General features: G+C 41.2%; 2 pseudogenes; both read right to left on the bottom strand.

Moving 5' to 3' along the window:
• The window catches only part of LOC149162759 (cullin-3A pseudogene), a 29,625-nt pseudogene extending 28,026 nt beyond the window's left edge, over nt 1-1,599 (bottom strand).
• Nucleotides 1,600-17,443, bottom strand: part of LOC149162758 (cullin-3A-like) — a 34,856-nt pseudogene continuing 19,012 nt past the window's right edge.

Here is a 17,443-nt window from a genome sequence, read left to right as displayed (position 1 = left end):
AACATAAAGAAGATTCATTTTGGGAACCAAGACATGTGTTTCTTTTATTATAGACAAATAAAGTACATAAAAATGAATATTTTCACTTGAGTCACCTTCAGCAAGCTCCAAGCAAAGCTTCCTTCCGGATCCGTTCCAGCCTCAAGCCTCTAACAAAACTCCTTCCATGACTCTCTCCATGATGTCATAAATGGTGGATGAACATCAACACACAAGGAAACAAAGGTTTCCTGTACAAAATGGGGGAAGTGCAGAAGGCACGAGGGACTTCGGACCTGGTCAAGGGAAAAATCTCAGCATAATAACCTTTCTCTCTCTTCTCTCCTCCCTTAGGCCTTCCCTTTGAGGTCTTTTTATAGCATCTCCAAAGTAGTTTTTTAGTTAGGAGTTGGTTGGGAACAGTTGGGCCATGGCCACTAACAGGTGATCAGCAGGTAAAACCCGCGATCTCCACCTGAAAATAAGGAGTTTTATATTTTTTAAGTGTTTTAATACATACACGTGGGTTGGCTATACACATACCCGCGTATACACGCGTTTAACTCAGGGCAATGTCGCGTATAAGGGATAAAACACTGTTTTTTAAATTTTAGGACCAGGTCTGGAAGGAGGGGTTGCCCTAGGCCATGAGTACAGCATCACAAATCATAAGAGTGAGATTTGGAGCTATAACACTTGAAGATACCAGAACAACATCATCACTTTGTCCAAAACCACTTCAACATCTTCCTCATTGACCCCTTTGAGGCCTTTCTAAAACTTATCATCAACAAATAAAGAAATAAACTCGGGTGACCTTGCATTCAAATTGATGAAATAGTCAAAAGATGAATTTAAGGCATTTTGGAAGGTTTTATCATTGTTGAAATCCTCACTTATAATCTTGTCGTACTTGTCCTTCTCATCAAGAAGGCACTACACAAATTCTACTGGATCTTTCAGTTTCTCTGGGTCAGTGACTAACTATTTCCCTGTTTCACGTAAATAAATAGTCATTACATCTCAGATTGTAGGAAGTCCTACAGGAACCCTACGAAACAAGTTGCACATGCATCCTAAATCATCATACTTATCATTCACAAGCATGATTACAAGCCCTGAATTCTTCATGTGCACCAACCTCTACATATGATTTGCTATCATTTCTTTCTCAACAACAGCTGTAATTTTTACCTCACTCTTTGAATCAAGATAATGTGAAACCCTCTCTATCTCTTCATTTAACCTTCTCTCAGCTTTCTACAAATAGTCACCACAATCACGACATTCAATAAACTATTGAGATTCAATAGAATAAAAAGTTGATGCTTTTTCCACAAAATGTTTCTCAAAACCATCATGGTAAACAGAAGGCCCCAACTCTATTAGCATTTTAATGATATTATGCATTAAACCTCGATTGATGACTTCTCCAGTTCTTTCACAATGTACAAGTTCAAGAAGAGTATTCAATAGCCTATCCTTAATTTTTGCAGCACGAACTATATGGTCTCTCCACAAATTTAATCCAAGTTCATGGACAGGTGTTTTGTTAGGGTTTGTAACATATGTTCTATCCATATTCATCAAAATGTCCCGAATCATCTGCAGTGCATGGCATCATAGCCCATAACAATTGCCTCGCCCAATATTCATACTTATAAATCTCCAAGTATTTATTTCTAGAACCATGAGACCAGTAGTTGTAAACTTTTCACCAGCAATATCACCATCTGCAATGTACAATGCCCTCTGCACAGGTTCATGGATATCTCTTTCAATCAAAGCAGATAAATGAGCTCGCCATATGTTGAGATGAGGATTAGCAGCACGGAAATAGACCTTAAATGCTATGTTCTCTTCTTCTCTATCACAATCCCGCCACTGACATCTCCTAGCTTCCTTAAGACCATTAAACACATGAACTACTACGCGGGGAGACCTTTGAGTCAATCATTCATTTGGTCATATCTTTTGAACTAGGAGTCGGTTTTGAGAGTGTGATATACTGTTGGAAAGATCTTTCCAAGCTTCTTCTAACGGATACACTTATGACATGTCTTCCACTAAAGATCTTGTGCAAAACATCTCTAAAAACCAAACATAATAAGAGCCCATTTCGATCCCTAGTGACAGGCTACGAAGACTGGAAGTAACATCGACCTTATTGGGGATGACAGCTCCTTGGAGGTGTCAAGAACACTGTAAAACAAATGCCTCATCCATTGGGCAATAAGGTCACAAACATCTGCAAACCTGAACAACTTATACCAACCAAAAACATAGATACACTGCAACCTATACATTAACAAATACCAGAAGCAATGTGTTGCCTTGGGCAGCTTATTTATGCACAAACCTACCCTACTTTGCTGCAAAATAAATAGATCAAGTGATGTTGTAATACCAAATCAAACAATCAAGTAACTGTGACAAGCATGTTTCTTGGAAGTGCTTGAACCAAGACACAACTGGAAATGCTAACAGCCATACATGCACAAAATGAGTCTGGTTGTGTAAAAGACAATTTGGTTTATCATTCAAATTGAAATTTTTTTCCATGTATGCTACAATAGGATCGAAGAGACCAAACTCTGTTTGCTACCCTAACTCCTCAACACAGGTCTCCAATTGCAAACTTTCAATGCAAACATCCACAAACAACCCTATTGTTTCTTGTTTTGAAGGAGGGAGAGTTTCCAAGAACTTTTTGGGATCTCGGAATTCATTTGATTTAATTTGAACATCCAATAGTTCAATTTCATTTTCTAATCTTTTAGCAACTAAGCTGAGAAAAAAATATTTACTTTCAGGTGTGATTCAGCTAGATTTCAAACAAAGAAACATTGATGTTGAGAAATTCTAATCAATCTGAAATTTTGCTAACTCATCCCTTAAAGTCAATAACATTTCACTAGATAACGGATTTGCCACATACCCTGTCATCGGTGATTACCATCAACATTCTGAAATCTGGATTCTGGATTCGTTGGCAGTGAAGTTGCTTTGAAACTTTGAAGCTTGGGATCTTGAACAATGGAGTCATTAGGTAGATGATTTCAGCCTTCATATGTGTTTTACTGTTGTCCACCATCAGCAACTAGATCTTCAACTTGAACGATCTTTCCCGTAGAAGATCTGCCACCTCGTTTCCCGGCAGAGGCCCCAATATGTTAGCACTCAGAATGAACCTCAAGGCTGGGAAGAGGCAATTCCGAGGTAACCATAGACCAAACTTTCGATCTGGCATCTAGCCCTGCCAAACCAAAGATGGATCTCTCTTTGCCAACAAAATGTGGCTATGATAACTGAATATTAGGCTAGCTATGGAGTGTGGGAATTTGTTTGAAAGGTTTTTGGGTTGAAAACAGCAAGAGAAAGGACCATTGGGCTATGGAGTCGATGCCAGTTTCTGCCGGAAAACTTGGGGCAAAGTAAGTGTAATGTTTCGCCAGATAAAATATTGCAAATGTGAGAAGAATAGGGGAGAAAGCCCGCTGCCCTACAGGCATCAAACAGGGGATGGATCTACAGTAGCATCATTAGACGAAAGAGAAACAAAGGGTTACTCAATAGAGCATCTAATAGAGGATGGATTCTACAAAGCCAACCACTACATTTAACAACAAAATCATCAAGAAAGGAGCATCGTGTGTAGATGAATTCCTAACACATCTCTTAGATAATGGTGTAACAAGGTAAAAAAACAAAATATGTATGTGAATTATTGGAAAAAAATACCAGACATTAAACACGTTGATGGATCCCAGGTCTAAAGGGTAGAAACTGCTTTATTAAAATAATATTCAAGAAAAACTTTGCATAGTCCCAAGCAGTCTCTCTCTGCTGCAAAAATTGAACCTCTATCTTTTAAAAATAATCCTATATATAGTAAATTACAAATCTATTTTGATTTCCTCAACATAGGAAATAGAAAATAAAATAAAATAAAATAAAATAAATTAATAATAAAATCCTATCATAAAACTATATTATAAACTAATTTGCAACTAAAATCCCAAACTATCTTAAGAACCATGAGAAATAGTTTTTGAGAACCCAAATTAAGTGAAGGTTTTCCAAGTGGATTAACATCACTATATCTGCTCCTTTAAGTGTGGAACCATATTCCACAAAATCTTCCTTTTGACTACCACCTTGCACCTGCATGCACGAATTTTGGAGTTGGTTGATCAACCTGCTGTTCTTGTTCCTCTTTGGATGTTCTTTGATTGCCATTTGTACCTAGAATTTTGCGAGCTATTTTCAAAACTGTGACCAACCAGACTTAGCTCCATCAGACATTGCCTTGACTTCTAAAAGAAAACCTTCATCCAACTGACCTTCTTGTTCCCTCTATACTATTTCCTTGTGCATTAAAGTCATACTTTTTGCGTGCTTTTGGAGGCCAAGCAATCTCTTCATCCACCTTAGTTATTGGATTTAAAATTGCCTTCAAAACAACTATTGCAGACTCAATTTCGTCCCATTAGGCAATCATATCGTTGTTTTCTGGACAAATCGGTCCAACATGTTCATAAGTGAAGATAAAAATTCTTCAAAATCTACCTTGTCATCCTAGGATTCACAGAATTTAGTCCTTGCTGCAAACCGCGTCGAAAATTTTGAATGAAAAGCTATAATGTTTTCTACAAAGCGTGAATCCAATTTCGACACACAGGATCTACGCACAGCACCATTTCTTCTTGCATTGTAGCTCAACTTCATAATCCCTATCTCGAATCACTTTTTTGACATATCGGTCATCATCCCTGTATCTGTCAAATTCCCTCTCTAACAATCTGATTAAAAGTCTTCTTCATCTTGCCTTTGTCAGTTTAAACGACCTGTCAGTAAAGCTCTGCTTCCACAATCTTCGACTGGTGGATGATCAAAGGCTTAAAGATATGGAGATAGATCATTTCAAAACTAATCATGATCTTGATTTACAATGTTGGAGGTCATCATGTTGCATCTCGATTGATAATAATATCCTTGCTTGCTTGAATATCAAATTTTAAACCAGAAATCCAAATGCATACAAAAATCAAATTTTGAGGGGATTTAACAAATCAACTTTTCTACACGACTTTTCTCATCAAGATCTCCATGTTTCTTTTGGTTATCCTTCATGTGCAGTTGTCAAATGATCAATCTAACCCTAAAGGAAGCATTTAGCTTGTTTCCTAGGTGTAAGCGTTGCACGTAGGGCCACACTCCAAAAGCGCAGCGCCACAGCTAGAAGCGTAGCACCACAACTAAAACCGCAGCGCCACACTCCAAATTGGCTTGGCTTTGATTTTTTGACTTGTCTGTGTTGTGGATGCAGGGGTGCATGGAATTTGGAGCTGAGTTGGGCCTTCAGCTCTTAATTTTTTAAATAAAATTTGTGATTTTTGATGCAGGGCATATGAAGTTTTGGGGTTGGTTTCAATGCCTTTGTAACTTCAATGTCTTCGTAACTCAAGCGCTCTACTGAATTAAAAAGTATAAGAATACACATCTGATAAGTTGAGACATTAAGTTCATGTTTTTGACCCATTCCAAAGGTTGTTTTTAGGTCTGTTGTTCCCATGGTTTTCTACCATGTCAACCTTCTGCCTGTATGAGTGCTAAGATGGAATGCCTTAACTTGTCATATACTGCTAAGATTTTTGTAGGCAAGTTGCACCTAGCACTAGTTTGTGTTGGCCACGAACCTGTCGTGAGAACCTAGACAACCAAAGTAGGGCCTTCATTTCTTTCACTGGATTCAGCCAACACTGTAGTAAAACCTTGCATTGTGTCATGAGAAGTCTTCATATCTATGAACATACCTTCTAATTTTGATGTGAACTGATAACCACATTCTATCTTCAATTTTACAATTAGGCTCCTCTCTGCATCATCTGAAACAGTCTTGCCTGATAGAAGTCTCTTAGCTAAGTGCTGCTTGTAGTACTTCTCAAAGACATCCTTCTCTTGAAGATATCGGAACAACATCATCACTTTGTCCAAAACCACTTCAACATATTCCTCATTGACCCCTTTGAGGCATTTTCAAACCTTTTCATCAACAAATAAAGAAATAATCTCAGGTGACATTGCATTCAAATTGATGAAATACTCAAAAGATGAATTTAAGGAATTCTAGAAGGTTGTATCAATGATAAAAGCCTCACTTATAATCTTTTCATACTTGTCCTTCTCATCAAGAAGGCATTGCACAAATTCCACAGGATATTTTAGTTTCTCTAGGTCAGTGACTAACTATTTGCCTGTTTCACGTAAATAGGTAGTCATTACATCTCAGATGGTACGAAGTCCTGTAGGAACCCTATGAAACAGGTTACACATGCATCCTAAATCATCATACTTATCATTCACAAGCATGCTTAGAAGCCCTGAATTCTTCATGTGCACCAACCTCTACATATGATTTGCTATCATTTCTTTCTCAACCACAGCTGTAATTTTTACCTCACTCTTTGAATCAAGATAATGTGAAACCTTCTCTATCTCTTCATTTAACCTTCTCTCAACTTGCTACGGATAGTCACCACAATCACAGCATTCAATAAATTGTTGAGATTCATTAGAATAAAAAGTTGATGCTTCTTCCATGAATTGTTTCTCAAAACTATCATGGTAAACAGAAGGCCCCAGCTATGTTAGCATTTTAATGATATTACACACTAAACCTCGATTGATGACTTCTCCAGTTCTTTCACAATGTACAAGTTCAAGAAGAGTATTCAATAGCCTATCCTTAATTTTTGCAGCACGAACTATATGGTCTCTCCATAGATTTAATCCAAGTTCATGGACAGGTGTTTTATTGGGGTTTGTAACATATGTTCTATCCATATTCATCAAAATGTCCCGAATCATCTGCAGTGCATGGCATCATAGCCCATAACAATTGCCTCACCCAAGATTCATACCTATAAATCTCCAAGTATTTCTTTCTAGAACCATGAGACCAACAGCTATAAACGTTTCACCAACAATATCACCGTCAGCAATGTATAGTGCCCTCTGCACAGGTTCATGGATATCTCTTTCAATCAAAGCAGAGAAACGAGCTCACCATATGTTGGGATGAGGATTAGCAGCACAACAATAGACCTTAAATGCTATGTTCTCTTCTTCTCTATCACAATCCCACCGTTGACATCTGCTAGCTTCTCCAAGATCATTCAACACATGAACTATTGTGCGGGGAGACCTTTGAGTCAATCATTCATTTGGTTATGTCTTCTGAACCAGGAGCCGGTTTTGGGAGTGTGATATACCATTGGAAAGCTCTTTCCAAGCTTCTTCTGATTGAAACACTTATGGCATATTTTGCGATGAAGATCCTATGGAAAATATCTCTGAAAACCAGACATAATAAAAGCCCATTTTGATCCCTAGTGACAGGATATGAAGACTGGAACTAACATTGTGCACAAGAAGGGAGATGAGGTTGACTGCACAAATAGGTGAATAAGAAATGGATCAGGTAATCCCAGGTATGGGCTCGGACATGAATGTACTACCAAAGTAAACGTGGAAACGAATGGGAAAACCTACTTTGCAATGGTCCCCTATTCAGTTACGAATGGCGAACCAACAGAAGATTTTTCCCATTGGAAGATTGTAAGGAGTGAAAGTCGATATTGAAGACGCAAGCGCATAGACGAATTTTTAAGTGATCGAGATTGTTGATGACAGTAATCCCTATCTCGTGCTACTAGGAATAGACTAGGCTACCGATATGAATGGAATCATAAATCTGATGAAGTGCAAAATGATCTTTGAGAAAAAGTCGCTATATGTAGTAGTACCGCTGGATCCAGTCGAGGGAGCGTGATAAACAGAATTGGTGCACGATGATGATAGTGATGATGATCTCGTGTTGAAATTGGCAACCAGGGAAAAACTTCATGTGGGTCATCTTATTCATGTCTGATAATATTTTTGTTAGATTCCTCTCATCGAGACGTGTAGGATTGATATAAAGATCATCCGTTTCCGATAAGTATTCATGGAGATATGAATTTATTTTGATTATGGAATTATTATCAAGCCGACCTACAACTCATGTAGGCTCAGAAGCCCAACAGTCGCATCTATTCACCCACCAACGTTGTGTATAAATATAAGAGGACTTTTCCTCATTTTGACACACTCATCTCATCACATCTCTCTCTCTCTACTGCGCAGATATGAGTCTCTTCTCTACTGCGCTGAAATGGGTCTCTCTCACACATGTGAAGCCGGAAGCTATTGAATTTGAAGTTGCAACTGCAGAAGTAAAGATTGACTTGCATGGCCTAGAATATTTCCTCTTTGGAACTGCGCTGTAGGTTCATCTGAATCTCCTTTGAAAGCCGCAACTTTTGGTGGTGGAATGAAGTCAATCTGACGAACGGTTTGCAAGATATCGACTGCCCTAGTTTGAAGCCGGAAACTGCTGAAACTGAAGTTGCTGCTACTACAGAAGTAAATATTGACTTGCGTGGCCTAGAATATCTCCTCTTTGGAACTGCGCTATAGGTTCATCTGAATCTCCTTTGAAAGCCACAACTTTTGGTGGTGGAATGAAGTCAATCCGACGAACGGTTTGCAAGATATCGACTGCCCTAGTTTGAAGCCAGAAACTGCTGAAACTGAAGCTGCAACTGCAGAAGTAAAGATTGACTTGCGTGGCCTAGAAGATCTCCTCATCTGAACTGCGCTGTAGGTTCATCTGAACCTCCTCTGGAAGCCAAAACTTTTGGTGGTGGAATGAAGTCAATCCGACGATCGGTTTGTGAGATATCGTCTGCCCTAGTTTGATAATGAAGCCGCTAATGCTGATGCTACTGATCTAGGGTTTGCTACTGCTGATATGAATCAGATTTATTGTACTATTTCTCTCTGCTGAATTATTGAAGATAAAAGAAGATTTGATCAAAGGGTTTCCCCACACATTGTGGGGTTTGTCCCTGGCTAGCCGCCACATCTTGTGTCTCTTGTCTTGGCTTGTTTTCTATCGATCGTTTAATGTTCTATCTGCACTTTACTTTATGTACATGTGATTGCTAATCGGTGGAATATAATAAGAAAAAGAAGTAAACTATTATAAGCATAGAACATACCATAACTTAACATGGTATCAGAGCTGAGGTGAAGACAAAGCCCGAGCAAGAGCAAGAGCAATCATTGAAGAGAAGATTGGCAAGGCTATCCTAAAAGAACTATGGGGTCCTCAACACTCTTTCCTGCCGAGGACAAGCTCCGTGAGAAAGCTGACTATCACAGATGGAAGATTTCTATCGATCTAACCCTTGAAGATCAAGGAGTGCTGGACCATGTAAGAGGCAATATTGTTGAACCTTCATCAAATGCATCTGCTGCTGCCTAGAACAAATGGAAAAATGGAGAAGTCAAAACAAAGAAGATCATCCAGGACTCTATCAACAAGTGCTTGGTGGCCTACATCTCTGATCTAGACACCTCCTAGGAAATCTACAACAGACTGGTGAGTTTATTTACAGTTAATGATGCAAATCAAGTTTTGGTTCTTAGAAATAAGTTGAGGGAAATCAAGAAGGGTAAAGATGAAAGTATGCAAGCATACGTCTTAAGAATCACCGAGATCAAGAGCGATCTCCTATCTATTAGGGAAACCATTACTGACAGAGAAATGGCACTCACATCTCTCGGAGGATTACCATCTGGATGGTATGTGTTCAGGACTACTCTTCTGAACAATAATGTAATTCCTAGTTTCGAGGAATTAATGGCTAGATGCATTCAAGAAAAAACAAGGGAAGAAGTGCAAGAAATGCCCATACCTAAATGTCCTCCTGCTGCCTTTTCTTCTCATGCAAAGAAAAGAAATAATTCCGTGACCAAATCGAAAAGAAAGGCTGGATTTAAGGGTGGAAGAAAAGGACGATGTTTCATTTGCAATAAAGCAAGTCACTATGCAAGGGAATGCCCTGATAGAAAGGACTCTCATCGTGACGATGATCAAAATCCCTCTGATGGCAAATCAAAGGAATTACAAATTCAACAGCAAAGGTAAGAGGAGAGCTGGGGATCGAGGAAGAGGACAACCATTCAAGAAGGCTAGAAAGTCCAGGATGTATTAAATGCAGTGTCCATCTCGGCAATGGAAGACAAAGGCTACAAGGTAACCTTAAGCAATGGCAAGGTATGTATATGGAAATGCCTTTACTCTTGGGTTTAGTGTTGATTCATCATATCAGGTCGATGGAAGTCCGCTAGGTGTCATGTCTTGTGACACAACTCTTCAGTCCGAACTTTGGCATCAGAGGTTTGCCAACCTTCATTACAAAGCTCTACTTGGTGTAAAACAAATGGTGACAGGGATGCCCGAATTCCAAGTAGATAAATAAGGTGTATGTCTGAGATGTATCGAAGGAAAGCTCAAAAGGGGACTGTTCCCCTCAAGCCAAAGCAAGACCTCCGATGTATTACAGTTGGTTCACTCAGGCATATCTGAGGCTGGCATTAAGAGGGAGACTACTACACCACATACTCTTGAGCAGAATGGGGTGGCCGGAAGGAAGAACCACACGATGATGGAAGTTGTTTGGTCCATGCTACATGATCAAAGAATTCCAAAGTTTCTATGCGCTGAAACTACAATCACCGTCGTATATGTACAAAATTGATGCCCTCATCAAGCATTGGGTTCCAAGACTCCTGAAGAAAAATTCACCGATAAGAAACTTGATGTTTCTCATTTTAAAATTTTTGCTAGCCCTGTATACTTTCATGTGCCGAAAGAGAAAAGAAATAAATTGGGAGCATCTGGAAAGAAGGGAATTTTCGTGGGCTATGGTGAAAATACTAAAGGCTATAGAATCTATGTAGCCGGTCAAAGGGAAGTCATAATTAGTCATGATGTCACCTTTGACGAAGATATGGCTCTCAGCAAGGTGATCAATCTTCCGACTTTGAGGAGCTCTCAAGAAGCCGACACCAGGGAACCGAAAGAAAAGGATGATGAATCAATGCCTGATGTAGAAGAACCCATGGATCCGATTGATCCTCCTCCATATGAGCCTTCCTCTTCTAGGAAGAGGCCTTCATGGCTTAAGGGGTTACTTGATGATGCTGAAGGACATGCTGCACCCTGAGGAACCTTCCATCAAAGTAAGAAACTTAACAGGTATCAGGGATACTTGACCATCATGAGCACGATCATACAAAATGAGCCTTCGTCATTCTCAGATGCCGTCAAGCATCAAGTATGGAAGGATGCTATGACCGAAGAATATGATTCTATCATAAAGAATGATGTCTGGGAAGTAGTTCCCAGACCCCAGGACAAGACTGTTGTTACTTCCAAATGGCTTTACAAGATAAAGCATGCAGCAGATGGAAGCACGGAAAAGTATAAGGCTCGTTTTGTTGCTCGAGGTTTCTCCCAAAAAGAAGGTATAGACTATGATGAGATATTTGCACCTGTTGCCAAATATACGACCATCTGCTCGATCATAGCCCTTGCCACTTCACAAGGATGGATGTCAAGACTGCGTTCTTGCATGGCTCGATCAAAGAAGAGGTCTATGTGGAGCAACCTGAAGGATTTGAGATTTATGATTGAAAATATCATGTATGCAGGTTGAAGAAGGCTCTCTATGGGCTTAAGCAAGCACCCCGAGCATGGTATGAGAGGATCGATAGCTACTTGATGAAGCTGGGATTCACTAGGAGTGAAGCTGATCCTAACCTTTACTTTAAGGTTGAAGATGGCAAGCCTCTCATACTGGTGTTGTATGTGGATGACCTCTTTCTAACAGGTGCAAACCCTCTCATTCACAAATGTAAGAGGGAGATGGCTTCTGAATCTGAAATGAAGGACCAAGGACTTGAAGTGTGGCAGAAGCCAAGGGAAATTTTCTTATCTCAAGGAAAATATGTGGTAAATATATTGGAAAGATTCGGTATGATGAACTGCAAGCCTGTGACTACCTCAAGGATCTTAACTTTTAGAAGTTATATGGTAGTGATGTCGGACCAGACTTGGGAAATGCCTCTAAGTTTCAAAAACTCATTCGCATTGATGTTCTTGGTGAACCTCCGTCTGAACATATGTTTTGCAGTTAGCATTGTGAGCTCATATTTGGTTGAGCCGCACTGGATTGATGCCAGGAATCTTCTGAGATGTCTTCAGGACACAATCTCTCATGGATTAAGATACACTATCGAAGATGTGAGACTACTTGGATATACTGATGTTGATTGGGTAGGCAGTGTGGTGGACCGTAAGAACACTTCCAGGTGTTGTTTCTCCTTGGCATCTACTTTGATATCCTGGATGAGCAGGAAGCAGAAGTCGGTGGCTTTGAGCACCGCCGAAGCAGGATATATTGTTGCTAGCATAACCTCGTGTGAGGCAGTCTGGTTGCGAAAGCTCTTCAGTGAGTTGTTTGGATTTACATTGGATACCACTGTTATTCTCTGTAACAACCAGAGGTGGGATTCGATTATTGAGGAATCCCGTATTCGTCAATTGCTCCAGCATATAAACATCATCTGGGATATGGTAAGTCGATGAGCAAGGAAGCTCCATCACATTAAGATGATGTACAGGTTGATACACCTTGTCAAAGCCCCGAGGAAAGATCTAATCTGTGATTTTCCCAAACGACTTGGAGTCGGCAAGAAACCCTTGTACAAGGGTCCTGCATGTTGCATACATTGAGCTCTGGGAGCTCTGAGGGCTTGCGGTTCCTATTGGAGCAACATATGACCATAGGGTGACTCACCCTCCCCTGGTGGTGCACACTGGAACAAGATGATTTGCTCTCTTGTGGGACAAGATGATTCGCTCTCTTGTGGAACAGGATGACTCACTCTCCTGTGTAGCAGGATGATTAGTTCTCCTGTGAGGCCTAGATTGATGTGTTCTCCATGGCAGCCTGGATTGATGTTTTCTCCATGGCAATTGTAGCAGGATTGATGTGTTCTCCTGTGAGGCCTGGATTGATGTGTTCTCCATGTAAATTGTAGCAGGATTGATGTGTTCTTCTGTGAGGACAGGATTGATCAGTTCTCCTGTCGAGGCATCCTACCCATGCAGTCTGGGACTCATGGGAAGTACCTCTCATCTGATCAATGAGCAGGGAAATGAAGTTAGGGACCATAGTAGTACCGACGGACGCATCGTTGTAACTACTGTACTCCCTATGCTAGGATGACCTCCATTGATATGGGATCAATGATACTGGTCTGGGACTAGTGGTAGGAGTTGTACCATACTATGACGCTGACTTCGGGTCAGTTGAGACTGGTCTGGGATCAGTGGTACATACTCTGAGGCTGATTTTGAGTCAGTGGAGGATGATATTGGTCTGGGACCATTGGAGTTGTACTCACTATGACGCTGACTTTGGGTTGGTTGAGACTAGTCTGGGACCAGTGGTACATACTCTGAGACTGACTTTGAGTTAGTATGATACATCCTCGATCATTTCTTCTTCTTCATAGTTCGGAAAAAAGAAGAGCAGAACAGAACAATGCAAGAGCAGAGCAGAATAGAGCAAAACAGTACAGATCAGTGCAGGCAGAACAAGACAAAGCAGAACATGCAAAATAGAGAAGAGCAGGGCAAGGGTCAGGTTGTACAAGGCAGTGCATTTGATGGATGAATAGTAACGACCGATAGACAGATTGCAGATGAAGTTCTCCATGGTTGAGAGGGAGTGTTAAAATTGGCAACCAGGGAAAAAATTCATGTGGGTCATCTTATTCATGGCTGATAATATTTTTGTTAGATTCCTCTCATCGAGAGGTGTAGGATTGATATAAATATCATCCGTTTCCGATAAGTATTCATGGAGATATGAATTTATTTTGATTATGGAATTATTATCAAGCCGACCTACAACTCATGTAGGCTCAGAAGCCTAACAGTCGCATCTATTCACCCACCAACATTGTGTATAAATATAAGAGGACGTTTCCTCATTTGGACACACTCATCTCATCACATCTCTCTCTCTACTGCGCAGATATGAGTCTCTTCTCTACTGTGCTGAAATGGGTCTCTCTCACACATGTGAAGCCGGAAGCTGTTGAATTTGAAGCTGCAACTGCAGAAGTAAAGATTGACTTGCGTGGCCTAGAAGACCTCCTATTTGGAACTGCGCTGTAGGTTCATCTGAATCTCCTTTGAAAGCCGCAACTTTTTGTGGTGGAATGAAGTCAATCCGACGAACGGTTTGTAAGATATCGACTGCCCTAGTTTGAAGCCGGAAACTGCTGAAACTGAAGCTGTAGCTGCAGAAGTAAATATTGACTTTCCTGGCCTAGAAGATCTCCTCTTTGGAACTGCACTGTAGGTTCATCTAAATCTCCTTTGAAAGCAACAACTTTTAGTTGTGGAATGAAGTCAATCCGACGAACGGTTTGCAAGATATCGACTGCCCTAGTTTGAAGCCGGAAACTGCTGCAACTGCAGAAGTAAAGATTGACTTGCGTGGCCTAGAATATCTCCTCATATGAACTGCGTTGTAGGTTCATCTAAACCTCCTCTGGAAGCCGAAACTTTTGGTGGTGGAATGAAGTCAATCCGACGGTCGGTTTGTGAGATATCGTCTGCCCTAGTTTGATAATGAAACCGCTAATGCTGATGCTACTGATCTAGGGTTTGCTACTGCTGATATGAATCAGATTTATTGTACTGTTTCTCTCTGCTGAATTATTGAATATAAAAGAAGATTTGATCAAAGGGTTTCCCCACAAATTGTGGGGTTTTTCCCTGGCTAGCCGCCACATCTTGTGTCTCTTGTCTTGGCTTGTTTTCTGTTGATCGTTTAATGTTCTATCTGCACTTTACTTTATGTACATGTGATTGCTAATCGGTGGAATATAATAAGAAAAAGAAGTAAACTGTTATAAGCATAGAAAATACCATAACTTAACATCTCGACTGTATCTACAAGATAACTACACAAGGAGAGGATTGGGTGAATCTAACTGGAGATGGAAGGATTTCATGGGAGCGGGTAAGCTCCTGCACTTCGGATTCAGATGAAGAAATAGAGCGGTGGCAGAATCGACTGCACGAAGTAACAATGCTGAATTGCAACATGATGATCAGATCATTGTGTTACGTAAAAATGGAGGCAAGGGAGCTACCGACATATGATGGATTTTCAGTGGTGGATGAATTTTTGAGCATATTCTCAAATGCAGTACCAGAGCAGCAGCGGTTTGATGTGCTAAAGTGCGCATCACGCGCAACACCCACATGATGGTGGTGTACACATCAAGGCACTTTTGAAGACTAGAGAGGTTACAGAAGGATGATGCACCTATGTTTTGGGAAACCCCAACTTCGTACAAAAGCTAATCAGCTGGGGCGGAACAACTTGTGTGCCCACCTATCCCGATGGGTACAGGCATATGTTATACAGTCCGCACAAGCACGTAGCCTAGAGAATCAGAACAAACCACAGCAACAGGAAGGGCGATGCTCATTACCAATTCTCCACTATGATGCATTCAATAGGGTGCATGGAGTACTGAACAAGGTTTACTAGACGAAACGAACTGATTGCGACCTACACGTGCCAGTAGTTCAATGGACCTATAAGACCATGTGCAAAAACCGGAGCGTGGAAATGATTCCAAAAGTGTGAAACAGAGTGGAACCCAAGATTCCTGAAGGAAATACCAAAAGGAATCCATGTGTAATAGCTCCCGTAGTTGTGACAGTGCACGAAGACCAGGATGAAGGAATCACATAGCTGCACGAGGACGACCATATAAGGATTTGGGAAGCCATTCAACGAGGGAAACTTAGACTTTGCAAACTCGAAGAAGATCAGGTGCGATTAAGGAAGGAAAGCATGTTGAGGGACACTGAGATCAACGAACTGGAGAACAAGATCATGCAAGCTTGTCTCATCGATAAACTAAGCGTGACAAGGCTAGATACGGACAACCATACCACTACACTAGAATATGCTCATCGGGAATCTATGACTCTACTACCATGGTTGCGACCGCAACTTACCAAATGAAGTAACTAGGACAACACACCAAATAAGGTAGAGCACGTGGCGCTAGCTGTCGTAAGGGAAGGTAAGGAGTGTCCACGCACTATGCTAGGAGGCAAGTTGCAGTCTCACGTAGGTGGGGCGACCACCTGACTAACCAAAGGGATAATAGTCTCAGCGCTCCAGACAGTTGAAAGAGAGCGCAGGACTCTAAATGAGTCTGTTTGGGAACTGCGCAGTGAGAGAGGTGCAGTGAATCAACATGGTACAAGGTTCGAGCCCGCGGATGGTGGGCTGCGCTACCATGCGGGTCAACTGGGAAGTGACCATTGACATCACTGTTCATGATGAGATGTCCAATTTAAGGCAAAAGAGAGCAGGCGGCGGACAATTAAGATATGAATTAAGAGCTAGATTTGGAACAATCTGCCACCAAGAACGAATTAATGACTCAGAAGTGGGGGGAATGATCGAATTTAAATTCAAAAGACGTTATAAAACTCCAAAAACTAACCACGAGACAACACTTGTTTGGTTGCGATTTGAGCAATTGCAGAGTATCGAGCATTGAACAACCTTACCATCTTTGAGTATGCGACAAAGAATATCTCATGCAGACATGATGATTGCTACCAGGTCAGGCGTGAGATTCGCTAAAGATACCGCTGAGGAGCCCAGAGATGTGGTGATTGCACCAGAAGTTCCAAAATCACTGTGCACACTACGGTTGAAGAAAGATAAACACACTATGGGACTAGTCCCTGTGTCCCCAAGAAACCTGCAGGTCAGCACGATATCAATGGGAGAGAAAGGAAAAGTCGTCACCATTGAATTGGACGAAGAAGAGGAGGACTTACAAGCCCTAATTTATCAAATATAGGCGCAAGACGACGTGGAGGATGACGTCCCACCAATGCCTTCTGTAGAGAAGTTACCTACGTACGTCCCTCTATGGAAAGGGAAAGTTAGGGTGGCCAAAGACCTGGAGGCCACGAAGAGTGCACTCCAAACCTCGCTCCTCCCCGACGGGATTACTTTTGAAGGTCCGCCCCTAGGCCAGGTGCCTACCTTGAAATTCGAAGATTGGGACCTCGTGAACAGCGAGAAGTTCCCGCGCTTGGTGACAGAAAGCTTGATGAAACAGAAGTTGGAGGGGCTAGTAATCACGTTGGAGCCACGAAAATGGCTGCATGGTGTGGAGAAGGCCGAGTTACTTCATCTACAATGGATACCCCACTTTCACTGCTCGCTCATCACCATTTTCATCATCAGGCATCTACTGTTCCTGGTGCATGATGGGTATCTATGGTTGGAGGAGCCTATTCCCATCACGGCAGAGCTTATTCATAGGATTTTTTAGCTTCCCTGTAAGGGAAGGGACCCCGTGGAGATAGCCGGTAAAAGCAGCGATTTGGCTCTCGCAAAAGCCATGAAAGCTAAATACAAGCTGGAAAAGAAGAAGCGCGGCTATGCAA

The sequence above is a fragment of the Pinus tabuliformis genome, chromosome 5_2, assembly GCF_031772625.1.
Source record: "Pinus tabuliformis cultivar Carrire ecotype Pingquan chromosome 5_2, CPIR1, whole genome shotgun sequence".
Classification (NCBI taxonomy): Eukaryota; Viridiplantae; Streptophyta; class Pinopsida; order Pinales; family Pinaceae; genus Pinus; species Pinus tabuliformis.
This window is presented reverse-complemented; position numbering and strand designations above follow the sequence as displayed.